At 43.0% G+C, this 18,235-nt stretch overlaps 1 pseudogene; it reads right to left on the minus strand.

Moving 5' to 3' along the window:
• Positions 1 to 10,344: 10,344 nt before the first annotated feature.
• Positions 10,345 to 11,398, minus strand: LOC110135526 (large ribosomal subunit protein uL18 pseudogene; annotated as a pseudogene).
• Positions 11,399 to 18,235: the final 6,837 nt, after the last annotated feature.

Here is an 18,235-nt window from a genome sequence, read left to right on the forward strand (position 1 = left end):
TGCTGTTTCCTTTAAAGTGACTTTTCTTTCATTTTTTCCTTCCAAAACATGGATATTTTTAAAAATCCAGGCCAGTTGTCTTTAGACAGTGTTTCTGAGAGAAAACACTTTAAGACATGTGAAGATGGTGTTCCCCAACAACTTTTAGCCAATGGTAAACCTTTGATACAAGAACACTGAATTTAGAAAATTTATAGAAATAGAGCATTTTATATATTACACTGGTCAATATGTATTTTTTTATTTATATACATTTGGTAAAAGGTAAACATAACAAATATTAGTTATGAAAAAAGAGCAATGGGTTTAAATAAATAAATTTTTTTTTAAAAAAATTATATAATTCCAGAGTAACAAGATCTAAGATCCAAAACACAAAGGTTCTAGTTGACAGATGAAAGGATGTTCCGAAAACAAAGGCTGCAAAACATTGCATTGGTCCCAAAGTTCCTGGGGTAAAAAGGACCACAATTACAGACCAAAGTTGAGAAAACATTTTTAGTGAAGTTTTCACATTTGTATACTGGGCACTCTTTATTGTGTTACTTTCCTTAAAATGCCTAGTGTAGCCCTTTTATTATTTAGATAAATTAGAATAAATATGTACCTTTCAAGTCAATAAACTGATGATCAGTCTATAGATAATGGGTTTCCGAGATGGCACTACTAGTAAAGAACCCGCCTGCCAACGAAGGAGACTTAGGAGACGCAGGTTTGATCCCTGGGTCAGGAAGATCCATGGCAACCCGCTCCAGTATTCTTGCCTGGGGAATCCCCGTGGACAACCTGAGCCTGGCAGGCCACCGTCCCTGGGGTCGCAAAGACTCGGACTAAGCAGGCACACCGTAGATGCTTGGTTGATAGACTGACAGTCGTAGCTGGAAGGAGTTAAAGAGAAACACAGGCAACGAAAGATGAAAGAGATCCACATTTATAGATTCCTCGTAAAGATGGCTTCAGGGTAATTGTTAGCAGTGCAGTGAATGGCTGACATCTGGTGGTAAAACTTAGCAAAAACTCTGCCTGGATTTTTGTCCTCAGAAAAGCGGCGCTGCTCAGTGAATGATGGCTCTGTCTTCAAGAAGAGCAATTTAAAGTGCTCCTAGTGACCTACTTTGTATGACTGCATCATACTGTGTGATCAGGCCTCTCAAGATGGTCGTTCTCTCGCTCTCTCTGCGTCCCCTGCTGGACCAGGGCCTGCTTTATCTGTACCCTACTCATCAATGTGATTGCCCCTCACCCTAGCTAGTAATCGCTCTAATCCTTAGGCGAGGATGGCTCCACCTGCTAGCTTATTAAAGGGAACTGTCTGCCCCTATGATGGGCATTAACCTTAAGGGCTATGAGGCACACACCCCAGCTGCTGGTTTCCTTAGTAACTGACGAGCCAGCCTGACATCAGTTCCCCTGTAAATGGTGACCTCCTTCTGCCCAGGTAGTGCTGCTATATCCTGCCGGCCATTGGCCATCCACAGTAGGGGCGTTGCGGCAGAATCTTCTGTTTTAGACAAGTAGGATCCTCCTGGCTGGACAACCACAAGGTTTACAGGCCTGTGTCCAACACCCCAGTGGACAAGCCTGCCAGGAGGCTGGGGGAGACTCCTGTGAGCTCCAGGATATCAGGAAATAAGGATGCAGAATGGAAAGTTACAGGGGTAATTCCCACTAGTTTGTGGGACCCTGTGACAGCTATATCTGCCAGGAGAAATGTCTTTCTCTTCCATTATGTTGGTGACATCCTGTTAACCTCAGAACCTCACACACAGGGCTCATCTGACTGCAGTATGATGCCTGGCGAATACAGACAAAATTCAAGGATCTGGATTATCTCCAAAATATAGGCACAGCCCCAATCCACCACCCCTAAACAATTTCAGACACAGGTTCTAGAAATATTAATTCAGGGACAGGCTTGTGTGTTGGATGTGACCAGTTTTCCTGAAGGGTTTGGTTGAGGCCTGTGCCAAGAGCAAAATAATAAAAAGAGTACTCTTGGACTTCTGATCCGTGCCCTAGAAGGGGACAAAGCAAGCATCTAGTGTCTTGGAACAACAGCTCTATGCAGTCTACACTGTGATGTAACAGGTAGTGAAGTCGCTCAGTAGTGTCCAACTCTTTGCAACCCCATGAACTGGGGCCTACCAGGCTTCTCCGTCCATGGGATTTTCCAGACAAGAATACTGGAATGGGTTGCCATTTCCTTCTCCAATAACAGGTAGAAGACATTCTAAAAAGCCGAGGGTGGGATGATTTGAGGGAATGGCCTTGAAACATGTATATTATCATATGTGAAATGGATCGCCAGTCCAGGTTGGATGCATGAGACAGGGTGCTCAGGGCTGGTGCACTGGGATGACCCAGAGGGATGGGATCGGGGTTCAGGATGGGGGACACATGTACACCCATGGCTGACTCATGTCAGTGTGTGGTAAAAAACCACTACAATATTGTAAAGTAATGAGCCTCCAATTTAAATAAATTAAAATAAAAAAAATAAAATAGCCTGTGAATGTATTTAAAAAAAAAAAAAAAGCCTACCCGAGTCCCAGAGAAAGGCCAAAAAAGAATGTTCAGGGTCTAGAACAGTTACACACTACATAGGGGACCCCCAGGGACATAATAGTAGGCAGAGAACCCATTTCACAAGCCATGAAGATCAGGAGTGAGCAGACAAAAAAGCTGTACCCTGGCACTTCTAGCTGCCCTAGAACCTCGCTGCTGCTGGGTAATTGAAAGGGTGAATAGCCTTAACAAGTGAGGCAGAAATCTGCTGTCTCAACATGTGGACCAGAACTGAAGATGTTGGAGCAATCGTCCCAGTGCCGACACCATGTTAACCCAGAGGCGACTCATCAACACAAGTCAAGTTCAACTGGCGACCACCCAAGGACCACTGCCAGCTATCGGGCAGGACAGCAACTCGCTTTTGCCCTTGCCACTGGACCTACCGCGGGGAATAAAGACACTGTGAAATGTCTCTGGGATGGCAGATCAGTCCTAGTGGTTTGGATACGCTGCCATGAGGGGAATGGGATTAGAAAGGGATTTCCAGATTGCCCCTGTGTTCTATCAGCCTCACCGAAGACTGCTGACACAGTCCGTCTGGGCCCCCCGGAGAAAGGCACTATTATGTGAACTCTGTGGCCTGCTGTCAGACCACCCGTCCGGGATTCGGCAGGGGTCGTGGGCTCCGAGGATGGACAGGCTGGATGGCCCTGCAGGTCGGGACGAACACCACACAGGAGTAGCATGATCTCAGAAGGTTATTACTACGTGCATTTTGCTTAATGGCCATGATCTCCCTGTATTGTACATTTCACCCCTAGTCTGTGAGTGGGGAAATTTGATTTGACTGAGCAACAATGTGGCCTCACTGTCAAAGGGCTTTGATTGCAGGGTTTACATCGAGGCTCCATTGACATCCTCTGAACTTCTGTGAAAAATTGACTTGATGAGCACCTGGTGCTTGAACTCAATACTCTTCAGCTGCTGTTGTCTGTGCTGAGTTTGTGGTATTTGGTGGAAGTGTACCTCTGCATAGGACTTCCCTGGTGGCTCCATGGTAAAGAAACTGCCTGCCGATGCAGAAGACATGGGTTCAATCCCTGGGCCGGGAAGATCCCCTAAAGAAGGACATGGCAACCCACTCCAGTGTTCTTGCCTGGAGAATCCCATGGACAGAGGGGCCTGGTGGGCTACAGTCCATGGGGTCTCAAAACAGACACGACTTAGCCACTGAGCATACACATGAACATCTACAGCACTGACCCCAAGGGCATCTTGGAGAGGGTTGCATCAGGGTTGTAAGGGCCGTGCAGGGTTGTATGGTGGCGTGTACGGTCAGGTCACTCAGGACAGCTGTGCTCTTGGATTTGCACACCCCACTGATCCACCAGTTCCTACACACACGAGTCTGCCTGTCTCCTGTCCCATTGGGACTGTTGTAATCCTTAGGCCAGACGGCTCTGCCTGCTAGCTTATTGAAAGAAACATGTGCCCTTGTGATCTTTGCTAGCCTAAGGGTCCATGAAGACATGCCTCTAGCTGCCTGTTTCCCTGGTAACTGATGAGCTAAACTGACATCCATTGCCCCTTTGCGTGGTGGCCTCCTTCTCCCCCAGGGAGCGAAGATGGCTGCCGTGTCCTGCCTGCTGTTCACCGTGGGGAGGTTGCTCCAGGACCTTTTGCTTCAGACGAGTCAAGATCTCCCATCCAATAAACCATTGAGGTCACGGTCGCTATCTCTGGGTTCTTACTTGCAGTTGTTCTAGCCTTGCAAGCCTGCAGGGGACAGCATAACACGTGCCCAGCAGCTGTCTCAAAGTGTCTGGAACATCAGGGGCCACACGTCGATACTGGCAGGCTCGATGTCCACCGTTCTCCAACTTACTTAACCAGAGAAAGAAAAATCCTGAAGTTGCTTAGCTATATTTCACATGCACACTTAGGAAGGAAAAATAAGCATACATAATGCTGTTCGTAAAATGACTGAACATTTATCTACTGCCATTAAAAAAAAAAAAAAAAAAATGACACCACTGCCGTCACCAGGCCTGGACCCGCTCAGACGGTTAGCTTGACCTCGGGCACAAAAAGCAGACCTCGGTGCCCCGCCAAGTGTGGGGGAACCATGGGGCAAGGAGAGCTCTCTGGGGTCCGGGGACACTGCACTCTCAGCTGCGGGGAGGATCACAAAGGGGTGGGCGTGGCTTCCTTGGCAGCAGAAGGGGGAGGAACAGAGAGAGGGCGGCTTGCAGGCGTCCCTCTGCTGCTCTCTGCTGCCCCCTCAGGCAGCGGGTTGCAAGTTGTTTCAAGTTTCCATGCACATGTATCACATGATTAAACCCTACAGCTCTGAATACTAAGAGCTTTTGTATTGTCACCTTAAATGAGTGAATTGTATGGTTTGTAAACTTTCTCAACAAAGCTCCTAAGAAAAAAAAGAAGTGAAAGTCACTCAGTTGAGTCCAACTCTTTGCCACCCCATGGGATTCTCCAGGCCAGAATACTGGAGTGGGTAGCCTTTCCCTTCTCTGGGGGAACTTCCCCACCCAGGGATTGAACCCAGGTCTCCCACATTTCAGGCAGATTCTTCACCAGCTGAGCCACAAGGGCAGCCCAAGAATACTGGAGTGGGTAGCCTATCCCTTCTCCAGGGCATTTTCCCAGCCCAGGAATCGAACCGGGGTCTCCTGCACTGCAGGTGGATTCTTTACCGACTGAGCTATTGGGGAAGCCCTTCCTAAGAAAAAAACTATCCCGTAATCTCAAGTCGGGTAAACCATTGTCCAACCCCAAGGCCTGAAAACTCCCACAAAGATCTGGGCCACAGGAAAATGCATTCTCGGCCTCCCCAGCCCTGTCATGGTGTCTTCAAATGCTGAATTGCTCCTACTCGCACCAGGAGTCTGGCTGAGTAATCCCCTAACTGCACACGGGGGGAAACGTCTCTGGGTGGGCTGCCCAGGCCAGCTCTGAACCATTCTCCAAGGTGGCCTGCACCTTGCGTTCCTCGCTTAGGAGGCAGCTCACAGATCCAGGGTGACTTTTATTTGGAAGTCTGTGTCCCACAGCAGAATCTCCTAGCCTGATGGCGCCCTTTTGTGGTGATTAACCCCCTCCCATCCCATCAGCAGGAAGATCTACTCCCTTCTTTAGTTTTTTCAGTTCAAGGAGACTCAGTCTGTGAGATTGAAACCCTAAAGACCAGGCCTCTTCCTGGGGAGAGGTGTGATGCTAACTATGGAAAGAGCTGAAGAGGTTTGAGGGGAGAATGGAAAATACTTCGCTTCCTGCTGTTTCACGGCCTTCAATAATACCCAGTCTGGCTTCCCAGGTTGTGCATGACCTTCCAGTCACTTGTCACAGTTGAGATGAAACCTTTTCACCACTGCAGCCAAACACAGCTTCTTCCTCTGAGTGAACAGAAATGTCTTATTGCTTCAGTAAAGCCCTGAATCCCAGTGAAATTGATAATTCAGGTATCTTAGGAAAATTAGGTATGATGCTAAGACTTTTAGAATGTATTCACTGACAGGAACTCAAAGGACGATTACAACTAAGGACTACTAACTAAGTTTGTGAAGTGGAATAGAAGATATTGCAAAGAATCTAATCTTTATTCTCTGTGTGTGTGTGTATGTGTGTGCACGCACGCATGCATGTGTGTGGTGGGGGGGGGAGTTCTCTCTCCAGTTTTCAAGTGCAAATTGAAGTGGAAATAGGAAGGTGATATTGGAAGAAAAATTCTGTGGAAATTACATCAGATTGTAAATTCCTTAGGAAAGATAAAGTACTATGTGATGGCAAAGTAATCAGTGGCTGCGAAACTAACGTTCTGCCTCATTCAGTTTCCACTGGCAGATGAGAATGAGATTCTTGAGAATTTCCCTGCTTTATTCATCGTCCCTTAAACATGATGTTCAGTTCAGTTCAGCCGCTCAATCATGTCTGACTCTTTGCGAACCCATGGACCGCAGCACGCCAGGCCTCCCTATCCATCATCAACTCCCAGGGTTTACTCAAACTCATGTCCATTGAGCCGGTGATGCCATCCAACCAACTCATCCTCTGTCGTCCACTTCTCCTCCTGCCCTCAATCTTTCCCAGCATCAGGGGCTTTTCCAATGAGTCAGTTCTTCGCATCAGGTGGCCAAAGTATTGGAGTTTCAGCTTCAACATCACTCCATCCATGAACACCTTTAGGATGTTCTGCTTGGATCTCCTTGCAGTCCAAGGGACTCTCAAGAGTCTTCTCCAACACCACATTTCAAAAGCATCAATTCTCCGGCGCTCAGCTTTCTTTATAGTCCAGCTCTCACATCCATACATGACCACTGGAAAAACCATAACCTTGACTAGATGGACCTTTGTTGGCAAAGTAATGTCTCTGCTTTTTAATATGCTGTCTAGGTTGATCATAATTTTCCTTCCAAGGAGCGAGTGTCTTTTAATTTCATGACTGCAGTCACCATCTGCAGTGATTTTGGAGCCCCCCAAAATAAAATCAACCACTGTTTCCACTGTTACTCCATCTATTTGCCATGAAGTGATGGGACCGGATGCCATGATCTTAAGTTTTCTGAATGTTGAGGTTTAAGCCAACTTTTTCACTCTCCTCTTTCACTTTCATCAACGTGGTGTTAGCATCAGCTATATCCATCAAAGTGGGGAAGGGAGGTGAGTGCTCAGCTGCCAGCATTCATGAAACTAGGAGCCTTGCTTAAACACGTTTGCTCTGCCAGGTGATGTAAATAATGCCATCGAGTGTGTAATCAGTCGCCCAGTGCTTCCGACCACTGCCTCGGCAACAATGAACAAGGAGCGTGGTGGAGTCAACAGCAAGTGCGACTCTCTGAAGCAAAGATGATGTCTCGGCTTCCCCCAAAGGACACATGTTACAAGTTTTCTTTTGAAGAGTTCTGACAGTGTATAAATGAACACTGAATTCCTATCCCCTGAACTTCAGGCTCTTATATCCAAATGTCTACCCAACAGATCCATTTGCATGTTTATCTCAAACGCAACCTGTTCAAAACTGAATTTATTTTGTCTTTCGCAAACCTGCTCCTCCAAGTCGTCCTCATCTCAGCGGCAGCTCCATCCTTCTGGGTGTACAAATGCAGAAAGGTTAGAGTCATCACAGACTCCTATCTTACTTAAATACCTGCATTCAGTGTCAACAAATTCCATGTAATCTAGCTTTAAAATATAATGCATACTAAGCATTTCTCGCCACATCCATTGCTACCAATGCTACTGTCATCTCTCACTTGAATTATTGCAGCAGTCTCCTAACCAGTCCTGCATTGCCCTTTTCTCAAGCCATTCTGATTCCAGCTTCCAAAGTGTTTTATCTAAAAACACATGTCAGATCAGGTCACTTTTGTTAGATACTTTCAGTGAGCAACCATGTTATTCAAACTAAAAAGCAGACTTCATACAGTGACCTACAAGTCATGAAACAATTTATTCCACCCCTTTTGCCTCTCTGACCTCTTATTATACTTCCTCTTACTCTGTTTTGAGTATCCTGAGCCCCTTACTATTCCTCAAAACACCAAACACAAACACCTCAGCATCTTTGCACTTGCTGTCTCCTCTGGAATGTTCCCCCACATCCCAGAGGCATATGCCTCCCTTTCTCATTTTCTTCAAAACTTTACCCATGTCTCTCTGTCATTTTCACATTGATTTTTCTGCTCCATGTTGTGTTCCCGACTTCCTCCATGCTTTTTTATGTTACCCTGTAATTTTTTCATTTTCATTGCTATGAAGTATTTCATTGTATGAATATGCCACAGTCCATTTATTCATTCTGTTGATAGATACTTACGTTGTTTCCAGGGTTTTGCTATTGCAAATATTCCTCCTTGAACACAGCTCCTGGTGCAAAATTGCTGGATTATAGGCCTGTGCATCTTCAACTTCGATATATAATACTAAATTGTTTTTACAAAATAGCTAGATCAATTTATAGACTCACCAATAATGTATAATTATATTGTCTGTCCTCATCCTTATCAGTATTTTAAAATATTCCCACTCTTGTAGGTTTTAAATCATCTTTAATAATGGTTCTAATTTGCATTTTTCTGGCTATTAATAATGTTGAACCTCTTTTAATGTATTTATTGACTGCATTTAGATTTCAACAAAGATACATCCAGTCAAAGCTTTGGTTTTTCCAGTAGTTATGGTATGGATGTCAGAGTTGGACTATAAGGAAAGCTGAGCACTGAAGAATTGATGCTTTTGAAATGTGGTGTTGGAGAAGACTCTTGAGAGTCCCTTGGATTGCAAGGAAATCCAGTCAGTCAATCCTAAAGGAAATCTGTCCTGAATATTCATTGGAAGGGCTGATGTTGAAGCTGAAGCTCCAATACTTTGGCCACCTGATGCAAAGAACTGACTCATTGGAAAAGACCCTGATGCTGGGAAAGATTGAAGGCAGGAGGAGAAGGGGACGACAGAGGATGAGATGGTTGGATGGCATCACCAACTTAATGGACATGAGTTTGAGTAAACTCCGGGAGTTCGTGATGGACAGGGAGGCCTGGCACGCTACAGTCCATGGGATCGCAAAGAGTCAGACACGACTGAGCGACTGAGCTGAACTGATACTTTATCAGGATAAGAGAATGCCCTTCTGAGTTTGCCAAGAATCTTTTATTTCACATGGATGTTAACATTGAGCAAATACTTTCTCTTCATCTACTAGATAAAGGGTCTGCAAACTACGACCCCACAGTCTGAATTCAGTCCACAATTTTTTTGCAGTGGTTGGGGGGTACATAAAATATTACTGGAAAACAGACACACCCTTTTGCTTAGTATGTATATATGACTGCTACTACAGTGGCAGAATTTTGTGATTCCAACAGAATGTATAGCCTTGCAAAGCTGAAAAATATTTACTATCTAGCTAAGTACTTTACAGAAAGTGTTTGCCAGCTAGCTAGATGATTAAGTGACCTATTTTTCGTTTTTCTTTTTACATCTGATCATGTGGTTTTGCTGATTCTTCTCAAATCACTCACCCACATCCATTCTCTGCCGTTTCGGCTCTGGTCCCCAGGAGGCTGATCCTTACCACTTGCATTCCACCCCCAAGCTCCCTGCCACTGACTTCCCTTGGGGGGCGGGGTGGGCGCCAACAAATGAGAGGCACTAGCCTGAGATGGGAGGGTGGTCCCCTCCGAGGGTCAGTTCTGACAGTGATTGTCACAGTTCTGACTTGTATGGTTCTGGCAGAGGTTGCCTTTCTCTATGATGACCACCAGTGATGGTTAAATTTTCTTCCATAAATTCATCTCTCACTGGGCCCTTCCACTCTTTGCCCCCTCAGGCCTAGAGGTCTCTGGCTATTTCTGGTTACCAGATGCCCAGCCATTCATTGTGGGTTCTGTTCATCTTTAAAAAGTTCCTTAAATTTTCTTCCGTTAAAACATTGTGTTTCTTCTCTATTTTTGGCCAGGTCTCTTAGAAAGGCAGCTGTTAATTAAATCAAACTTGCATTTTGGGAATCCACTCAGTTTGGTCATAGTGTGTATTTTTATAGGTCACTGGAGTTAGTTTGCTAATTTATTTTTACATCTCTTTATTCACGTTCATGGGAGAATGACCTGTTATTTTCCTTTCTCATCCTGTCTTTTTCAGATTTTAAGATTATGCTACCCTTATGCCAAAGATATAAGGAGCAGTACTTCTATTTCTATACCATAAAATAATTTGCATAAGATTAAAATCATGTATTCCTTAAGTTTTGTTATAAATGTTGGTAAAATCACGTGGCTTATTATTTGCTTGGTCAATACATTTATTATTGTCTTTATCTGAAAAATCTTCATAGAAAATTGTGGTTTCATGTATTAACTCTCGGCAGCCTGTTTCTGAGCTCTAAAGAAGCTTGCCTTCTTCTGAGCTACCCAATCTTTCTTCTGGGCAAGTGACATTTTGGGATGGTTCCACTTTTTTTCAGGTTCTTTCCTAGGCTTCTTCTCATCCCCTGGATTCTCTTGTATTGCAGCATGAGCTTTCTTATACACCTCCCCCATCATGTCTGGAGCTACAGTGTCCATCTGGTATTGAGAGAACTGTTTCCTACAGGCATCATCTTCTTCAGTCAGGTTATGCATGCAATTTGTCATGTTTTACCCATGGTGTGCTTTCAGTGAACCTCAGCACCGAAGTCTTTGCTTCCTGAATCGTAACCAGGGAATCACGTGGTACTGTGAGGGATAGACAAGCCTCCATCGACAACTCTCTTGAGGGTCCCCAACTTTATTTCCAGTAGTACTCCTGGCAAGTCTTGCATCCAGATAACAGGTCAAGGCACCTGGCTGACCACCAGTGCTTTCTATACTGTATTCATCTACAGTCACCTCGACTTGGCCTTCATAAATCTTGCTGATACCAAACCTATTAAGAAGCCTGCAGGTCAGCAGCAGGCCAGTACAATATGCTGCAGCGTTATTTGTCAGGCCAACCATCACACCTTATTTTGGGAGTTCGTGAGCATAAGCTGCGTATCATATCTCCTTTTAGACTGGTGTAAGCAATCTGACAAATGATACCTCTGTTGGTTACACGAACTGTCATTCTGTATATGAGTGTGTTGTGATTATTTTTATCTTGGGTTACCAATCGTTTCTGAGCATAGTCGTCAGTTTTGCCCTCTCTCCATCCTCTAAATTTCAGTGGTGTCTCTTGAAGTAGGCTTTATTCTTGACAGCTTCAACAAACCTCATCCTGTGGAAAAGAGCCTGGAGTTTGCAGCTTGCCAAAGAGCTGGCTTATTTCTTCTTGAACCATGTTTGCAGGTTAAATTTTTCTAGAATTTATCAATTTTATTAAGATTTCAAATTTATCAGATTAAGTTATAATATTATTTGTCTTTTAAATATCTGTATTATATGGCATTCTGACCCTTTTATATTGTAATATTTTTTATTTATAAATTTTTAACTTTTAAAATTAGAACTTGCTAGATTTGTCTCAATTTATTAGTGTCTTCAAAAAAGCAACTTTTGGCTTAGGTCATCATGTCATAATAAACTTATTTTCTATTTCATTAATTTTTATTATGTTCATGATTTCATACCTTCTATTTTCTTTAGATGTGGTCACTTATTCTTTTCATACCACATTAAACTGGATGCTCATTACTTTGTAAACTTTATTTTTTCCAATGTAAGTAAGTATATAGGTCATAAATTTTCCTCTAAGCACAATTTAAGCTGTATCCCATGAACTTTTAAAAACAACTTTATTGAGATATAATTCACATATCATACAATTCACCAAAGTGAATAAATCAATAGTTTTTGATATATTACATTATTAATCTTTCTAAATTGTGGCAAAATATAGATAAGATAAAAGTTGCCAATTTAACCATTAGAGGTGTACGGTTCAGTGACGTTAACAGCACTCTCAGTGTAGTGCAGGCATCACCACTGTTCCCAAAGCATCTTTACTGCAGCCGGGAACTTTGTAGCCATGGAGCACTGATTCCCCATTTCCTCTCCCCTCATGGGAAACAGGCGGGGAGACAGTGGAAACAGGGGCTGACTTTATTTTTCTGGGCTCCGAAATCACTGCGGATGGTGACTGCAGCCATCCAAGCCACCATCCAAGCTTTCCTTGGAAGGAAAGTTATGACCAAGCTAGATAGCATATTAAAAAGCAGAGACATTACTTTGCTAACAAAGGTCCATCTAGTCAAGGCTATGGTTTTTCCAGTGGTCATGTATGGATGTGAGAGTTGGACTCTGAAGAAAGCTGAGCACTGAAGAATTGATGCTTTTGAACTGTGGTGTTGGAGAAGACTCGTGAGAGTCCCTTGGACTGCAAGGAGATCCAACCAGTCCATCCTAAAGGAGATCAGTCCTGGGTGTTCATTGGAAGGACTGATGCTGAAGCTGAAACTCCAGTACTTTGGCCACCTCATGTGAAGAGTTGACTCATTGGAAAAGACCCTCATGCTAGGAGGGATTGGGGGCAGGAGGAGAAAGGGACAACAGAGGATGAGATGGCTGGATGGCATCACCGACTCGATGGACATGAGTTTGAGTGAACTCCGGGAGTTTGTGATGGACAGGGAGGCCTGGCATGCTGTGATTCATGGGGTTGCAAAGAGTCAGACACGACTGAGCGACTGAATTGAACTGAAGCCCTGATAAGCAACATACTTTCTATCTCTATGAATTTGCCTGTTTTGGATATTTCATATAGGTGGAATCATACAATGTTTTTCCTTTTATATCTGACATATTTCACTTAGCATAATTTTTTCAAGGGTCAGTCATGTGGTAGCATTATTCAGAACTTCATTCCTTTTGATAGCTGAGTAATATTCCATTGTATGTATATACCATGTTTTATTTACACATTCATCTGTCAGCAGACACTTGGATTGTTTCTACCTTTTGAGTATCAGATAATACTACAATAAACATTGGCATACAATTATCTGTTCCAGGGCCTATTTGCAGGAGTGGAATTGCTGGGTCATATGATAATTCTGTGTTGAGGTTTTTGAGGAAGAAACAGTTTCTGAAAGTGGTTGAACCATTTTATACTTTTACATTCCTATCAGTAATGTACAAGGTCTGCAATTTCTCCACATTGTGTCATCAAAACTTTTCTTTTTTTTTTTAAAACTATCACAGCCATTCTAGTGTGTGTGAAGTGGTATCTCCTTTGCATATCTTTCTTTGAGAACTGTATAATCAAATCTTTTGCCCATTTTTAAATTGGCTTCCTTGTGTGTATTGAGTTATAGGAGTTTTTATATATTCTGGATTTTATGGTTTTTCATATTACATAAAAAAAGTCATTACCTTTTAAACTAATACCATATTAACTACCTCAGGTAAAATGTGTTATCATTAACGTAGTGATCGGTGTGGCTTCACAGAGGATTGTGGCTTCACTCTAAGTCCTGTTCTCAAACTCGAGGCGGATTTGCTGCTGACTTCCTTCTAGCTACAACCAAGTCACATAAACCACCACCATGATGGTTTCATCACTGTTTATTTCCACATAAAAATTTTTAATGAATTGTATATATATGTATGTGTATATATATATTTGTAAGGATGGAATTCTAAAGGTAAAGAGTAAAACCACAGAAACCCAGAGACTATAGATTACACTTTACAATGCAGTAGGAAAGCATATTGGAAGAACCATTCCATTTAGTACTTTTCTCTTCACTTCTATTTCAAAATAATACACAGGAAGGAGTGAAGTCGGGTTCCCTCCCCTTTAGTTTCTCTTCTGTTCTTCCTTTCATTTCCTGGGACCTTTTATCAGAACTGACAGCGGCTTCACTGGGATGTGGAGAAAAGGAGTGAGCGAAAGTGTCCTTGGCTATCTGATCTCCTCGAGCTACCTGCCAGGCCAAGGAAATGGCTCTCCTCGCTATGTGCTCTAGGCAAGGACCTGCAAAGTGTGGACAGTGAGGGGGTCAGATAAGGGAAGTCCGCTGGACCCAGCGCTCCTTACCTTCTTGTGAGTTTTGCGTGAGTACGAAAAGGGAGTAGAGTTAATGGGGGGCGAGGAAGAAATTGGGTGAGGAGGACGGGGGGGGGGGGGGGGGCGGGATTAGAGGAAGCAGGAGAATCAATCGATCTGGTCCTCACACTCTGGGCAAGCTACCAATTTAGAAACTTTTTCATTTGTTGGCATTAAATTGACCTTTGCCTGTTTAACTTTTCTTGTAACACTGCACAAAGCTGGCACCGCCCTCTCAATCACAAATTCACTTGTGGAAAATAGAAGTTTGGAAAAACAAATTGCTTCTTAGATGCTTATTTTGGTGTTTAATTACTCATCATAATGATTAGAAACTCCAACTGGAAATGGCCCAGTCCTTTCCAGACCTCTGAACAAAACATCATTAGGACTTTCTACACAGTCAAAAATAAGTGGAAGAGGCTCAAGGTAAGGGTCCCAAACAAGATGTCTGTGCAAAAGGCTACCAGTGGGATTTTAAGATTGGATATAAGTAAAGAAATGTATTCAGTAAGAACTACAGGTCACTGGTTCACTACCCTATTGGACTTCAAGCTCTAGGACGGCAGAGAGATTTCTCATTGATATGTCCTTAGTGCCAGAACAGCATATGGACATAATACATATCTTTTTTGAGTGTATGAATGAATCTCATAACTAGTAAGTTTTATTTTGGAAAACTTAGTTTTTAAAAAAATGGTGATATAAGAAAAATTTTATACTAGAAATGTTAATTATGATATTTAAAAATAACGATTCAAATGAGGGAATTACTTTCATTCAAAAAAATTTTCCTTAGTGTATGTAGCTCAGCATTTCCTTCTATATCATGTTTTTAAGTGTTGATAAGAAATACCACAAGGTGGCACACAAAGCCTCATGAAGACACTGCTATTTTTTGGTCAAATTTTACTCTATGCTCACAGAACAACTCCCTTAAGCCCTGGTAAGAGGGACTCACTCTGGGCTCTTGGCTTACGGGCTGCGCTCTGGCCCCCTGACAGTGCCCCTCAGCACAGAAGCTCGCAGGGCCCAGGGGTGTGCCCCTTTGGCCTCCCTCCCCAGGGCATGGCAGAGGCGGAGATCACACGCAAAGGCCTGGGCATCTGCAGGGCCCAAACCGAGCAGCGGTGCAGCGGGGGGCAGGAAGCCCTTCCTGGGGGAGGAGGGGCGGCAACGAAGGGCGCTCTGCTGTCCGAGGAGCCCAGCTAGCCCTGCCTGGCCACGTGCTCATGTCGGGCTGCAGGAGCCCAAGAATTCGAGGAAGCCTGAGGCCCATTTGCTGACGCGAAACAGTTTATTAGCTTGATTTATAAGTTCTAAATATTTAGGTATATATACCATATGGTATATTAAAATCTATTTTCACTCTTGACAGGGCCCTGTAAACATTAAGATAAGATTATGTGTATGTATGTAATTTGTACGTATTTCCTGTGTGTTTATTTAATATCTATATTTTAGAATCTACATTAGAATACTGATATTTCAGTAATAAAATCAGCATTTATTTGAATAGCTTATATTCACTATCAGGAAATAAAGTAACTTTCAGCACAAATGGCGTTTAATAAAACCTGCAAACAAAGATGAGTTTTGGCAGTCACTGCATCAATTCACCAAGACTCTAGTTTTCCTCCTTCCGAGGCATACAATAGGACTGCACTAGGCATGGCTAGGTGGCTAGGTTTTGTTTGTTTTTTAAGCTTTTGTTTAGACTCTTATACAACAATTGTATTGAGATATAACTCTCATAAAATTCAGCTTTTTAAAGTATACAATTCAGTAGATCTTAGTATTTTCAGTTACACATCCATCACCATTAACTTTAGAACACTGCTGTCACTATGAAAAGAAACCTGTACCCATCAGCAGTGCGTGACTAGATCTGACCGTTGTGATGGGAGGAAGGAGGATGTCCGCGTCTTCTCACTGACTGAGCCAGCCAGAGCTCAGTTCACCGTGCTCTCCCCTTGCCATGGTGACGGGGCTATTCCAGAAGTCAGTTTCTTTCAGCCTGCATCCTGGAGTGAGGGCGAAAGTGGAGCCTTAATGAACCAAGAGGGTGGCTAAGAAGTGAAAGTCTTATTTTAAGCCACTAAGAATTTGGGGTGATTTGTAGACAGAGTGTAGTGTAACCCAACAAGCTCAGTGTACACAGGATGAAGGTCTGTTTGAGAAAGTATTTAGGGAAAGCAGAATTCTAAAAGAAAAAAAAGGTTTAGAAACTATAATTCTAAAATGACTCATTACTAATTACCCTGTTACAGTGGGAAAAGATTTACTCAGATGTTGAAAAGAAAGTCACTTCATTTGAGTTAAGAAAAGGAAACTTGACCACTTACCAAAGAGATTTCAGTGACTCCATCATCAACTTTGTGCTGCTAACGGGAGAAGGAAAGGAATCACGGTTTGAGACAACTATGTTTTCTTAGGCGTTCTTTGTGGAATTCTATGTGGAATCTATTTGGTCTGCGATACAAGATGAAGATTTTTATTTCTTTCCTCTAATTATCTTTCATTTTGAGTTCAGTTCAGTCACTCAGTTGTGTCCGACTCTTTGTGACCCAATGGACTGCAGCACACCAGGCCTCCCTGTCCATCATTAACTCCCGGAGTTTACTCAAACTCATGTCCATAGAGTCGGTGATGCCATCCAGCCATCTCATCCCTGTGTCGTCCCTTTCTCCTTCTGCCCTCAATCTTTCCCAGCATCAGGGTCTTTTCCAATAAGTCAGTTCTTCACATCAGGTGGCCAAAGTATTCTAGTTTTAGCTTCAGCTTCAGCATCAGTCCTTCCAGTGAATACCCAGGACTGATTTCCTTTAGGATGGACTGGTTGGATCTCCTTGCAGTCCAGAGGACTCTCAAGAGTCTTCTCCAACACCACAGTTCAAAAGCATCAATTCTTTGGTGCTCAGCTTTCTTTATAGTCCAACTCTCACATCCATACATGACTACTGGAAAAACCATAGCTTTGACTAGATGGACCTTTGTTGGCAAAGTAATGTCTCTGCTTTTTAATATGCTGTCTAGGTTGGTCATAACTTTCCTTCCAAGGAGCAAGCATTTCATTTCATGGCTGCAATCACCACCTGCAATGATTTTGGAGCCCAGAAAAATAAAATCTGACACTGTTTCCACTGTTTCCTCATCTATTTGCCACGAAGTGATGGGACCGGATGCCATGACCTTGGTTTTCTGAATGTTAAGCTTTAAGCCAACTTTTTCACTCTCCTCTTTCACTTTCATCAAGAGGCTTTTTAGTTCCTCTTCACTTTCTGCCATAAGGGTGGTGTCATCTGCATATCTGAGGTTATTGATATTTCTCCCAGCAATCTTGATTCCAGCTTATGCTTCTTCCAGCCCAGCGTTTCTCATGATGTACTCTGCATATAAGTTAAATAAGCAGAGTGACAATATACAGCCTTGACGAACTCCTTTCCCTATTTGGAACCAGTCTGTTGTTCCATGTCCAGTTCTAACTGTTGCTTCCTGACCTGCATACAGGTTTCTCAGTAGGCAGGTCAGGTGGTCTGGTATTCCCATCTCTTTCAGAATTTTCCAGTTTATTGTGATCCACACAGTCGAAGGCTTTGGCGTAGTCAATAAAGCAGAAGTAGATGTTTCTCTGGAACTCTCTTGCTTTCCGATGATCCAGCAGAGGTTGGCAATCTGTTGTGTACGTGGCTTGTGTGATCTATATTCCTCATCAGACGGTAAGTCTTTTGGGGACAAGGCACACATAGCTTTTATGTATCCTACAACATTCTTCAAAGTGCTTTAATACAGATATTTGTTGAGCAAAGTTGTAATTATTATAGAAATTATAGTTTAAAGTCTTTGTTATCAGTTATTTTATAATTTTTTTTCCATCTATTTTTATTAGTTGGAGGCTAGTTACTTTACAATATTGTAGTGGTTTTTGCCATACATTGACATGAATCAGCCATGGATTTACATGTATTCCCCATCCCGATCCCCCCTCGCACCTCCCTCTCCACCCCATCCCTCTGGGTCTTCCCAGTGCACCAGCCCTTAGCACTTGTCTCATGCATCCAACCTGGGCTGGTGATCTGTTTCACCCTTGATAGCATACTTGTTTCAGTGCTATTCTCTCAGAACAAAATTTTATAATTTTCTTTTTTAAGACTGCAGAAAAAAATTTATTAATGGATGCTTTTGACTTTAATATATACTATAGTAATACACA

This window comes from Odocoileus virginianus, chromosome 3 (assembly GCF_023699985.2).
Source record: "Odocoileus virginianus isolate 20LAN1187 ecotype Illinois chromosome 3, Ovbor_1.2, whole genome shotgun sequence".
Classification (NCBI taxonomy): domain Eukaryota; kingdom Metazoa; phylum Chordata; class Mammalia; order Artiodactyla; family Cervidae; genus Odocoileus; species Odocoileus virginianus.